We start from the raw sequence: 2,744 nt of genomic DNA, 5'->3' as shown, positions 1-2,744 counted from the left end.
TGGGTCTTGATGTCAAAAGAACATGGACAATCCTTTACTTTCCTGTATTCAAGTTTATCCCATTCTTGCCTTCTTCCTTTCACTTCCAGGTGTTTGGATGGTTTGTAATTTAGGGTTGGTTTGTTGTTCCAGATCTCTGATTCTATCAGTGTAGAGAACTCCTGCTACAGAAACTCCACCACCATAGAACAGCAATTTTCCCAAAATTTTTCTTCTTTCCCTTCAATGTCTAAGTAGTCTACTCCACTTTAGTATTTCTGTGATACCTCATTTCTTCCAAAGATGCTTACACTCTGCTATTTCCTTGTCTTAGCTCTTAGTAGCAGCCCCTTCCCTCTAAATGTCTGAAGCCTACTGGCAACACTTCTTTAATAATCTCATATCAGCAAGCCAGAGGAGCTACATAAGAGTCTTATTCCCCTTGGCAGAATGGCCTCTCTTCTCCCGCACTTTTAGTTACCAAATCATCATTTTAAGGTTTTTGTTTCTTAATATTATAAAGCTAGAGGAGATTATAGAATAGGATCTCAATGCTACTAAGAACATGTGACTTTTTTAAAGAAAATTTTTATAAACAGGTCATAGCATATTATTGGGGCCACTTCATAGTTCAAAAAGACCTAAGACAGTGTTCAGTCTAGAATATCCCAATATGTACCAGATACTAGGCTTTAGTTTTCAAACTGGTTTACCTATATATAGAAAAAAGAGCTCAATCAGCTCATTTCCTCTGAAAAAGCCTTCATCCACCATGTCAAATACCGGTTTCAATGTTCAAAAAAAATTAAATAAACCAAAGATTTGAAGGTGTAGAGGAGGAGAAATGAAGACAATGGAGATAAGTGGCAAAGAAGTAAGGGCTAAGTTAAATTTACTCTAAAATGACACAGTATCAGGGTTGGAAGAGACTTTACCTTAGAAATCTTATCCAACACATACCTGAAAAGGAATTCAAAAAAGGTCATACAGTCTCCAATTTAAAGACCTTCAATGATGGGGAATTCACTGTATCCTGAGTTAACCCATTACTTTACTTTTGGATATCAAACTGTCAGAAAATTTTTCTTCACTACTGTTTTTTAAATTAAAAGAAAAATTCAGACAATAGTAATAGTCTAAGGAAACAATTTTGGAACATGTAATTAATATTTGCAACTGGTTAAGACAAACGTGTATGAAAAATACATCAAAACTAAGTGACTTTGATGATGAGGAAGATAATCATAGAGCTGAAAATACGTCGTTATTTAATACAAATCTCTCATTTTACAACAGTTTCTGTGATAAAGGAGTCTGTCCTATAGTACTCACAGCTGTTAGTGGCAGAACAGAACTAGAATGCAAGTTTCTTGATTGCTGCTAGTTCAGTGCTCTTTCCAATAACTAATTTGCAAGATAAATATCCAGGACTGTATATTTGTTATATACGTGTTTGTGTGTGTATATATGTATATATATGTATATATATATATATATATATAGTTTTAGATAAAATAATTTTCAAGGGGCTTCTGGGTTCTTGATAGCTGTTGTTCTATACACCAAAAGTACCTCCTAAGTGTATCCATGATTATCTTTATGAATAGGAAATACTTTCACAGCTTGTTAACTTTGGTGAATTTAAAAAAGTTAACAGTTTTCTATCATACTGCAAAATTTACTAAGCTAAACCAAATCCACCCATTAGCTCTCTAAAATGGAATGTTTATTTTAGTTTTATTGCCTTAATTTTTATTTTTCAAAAATGAGCGCTGGGTATTTTTAACATGTAGCAGGGTCACATCATATGTATGTTACAACTGCATATTTTAGAAACAAATGAAATTAGTGATATTTAGATAACTCACAGTGTATTTATAAAATGAAAAAAAATTAATCAAAATACACTTCTCACTAAGATAAATAAATAAAATCCAAGCCAATCCACCTACACAGAGTTGGAATCAACTTTGGTAATTACATTGTGATGCATAGTCCATAGCTAGCATGTTTGTCTTCCTCCCTCCCCCTTCCCCCACCCCTCCATTGCTGCTCATCTTCTGGGCTAAGAATTACTGAAAAAAAAATTTATTAAGATTTTATTATGTTGACATGTTTCTCATTCCACATCATCTTCTGCCAAGCTCTATAACACTCACAATTCTCTGGCTAATTGTTGGCAGCTTAGTCAGAAGCATCTGGAACACTGGTAATGGAAAAGTTTGCTGTAAAACTTGCAACAACTGCTGTGGCTGCCCACAGACAGAAATGGCTTTTGTCAAGTGGTCAGCACCCCTTTCATATTCATCTTGGGCTAGTAATTCCTCACCAAGCTGTATTTCTTCAACAAAGAACTTCTGAACAGCTTCTGCATCTTTAAGATCAGATTCCTTGGAAAGCCCAGCTCTCTCTTTAGCAAGCTTCTGTTTCTTTCTTCGCTCTGGGAGCCTGTTCTTGAAATTGGGGTGGCTCTCGTCTCTTGAAGTCTAAGTAAATACAGTAGTCAATGAAGAGGGCACTGCACACTTTAGAGGCCATAGCACCACTCCAGCCTGCCATGTTTCTGGCTGCTGCTCGTGGTGGAGGTAGCAGCAGCCACAGCTTTCCCCGCTGTCCCCCAAGCCAGAAGAGTAGGCTTGCTCTGTTCCCATTGAGGGTGTAGCCAGTGAGAAAAGGCTCCATAGACTCTTATTAACAAAAGAGACAAAAATTAAAAGTATTGGGCATACCACTTAACAAAAACTATAATAAAACAACAAAATTAA

The 2,744-nt window shown here is 35.9% G+C and overlaps 1 pseudogene; it reads right to left on the bottom strand.

Annotated features, from left to right (window-relative positions):
- Positions 1–2,098: 2,098 nt before the first annotated feature.
- On the bottom strand, positions 2,099–2,538 carry LOC138160980 (mitochondrial import receptor subunit TOM20 homolog; annotated as a pseudogene).
- Between the last annotated feature and the right edge of the window lie 206 nt (positions 2,539–2,744).

This window comes from Petaurus breviceps, unplaced genomic scaffold (assembly GCF_028583685.1).
Source record: "Petaurus breviceps papuanus isolate PSGF00001 unplaced genomic scaffold, PetGlider_PUasm1.0 183, whole genome shotgun sequence".
Taxonomy (NCBI): Eukaryota; Metazoa; Chordata; class Mammalia; order Diprotodontia; family Petauridae; genus Petaurus; species Petaurus breviceps.
The sequence above is the reverse complement of the archived record's forward strand: the minus strand, read 5'-3'. Positions and strand labels throughout refer to the sequence as shown.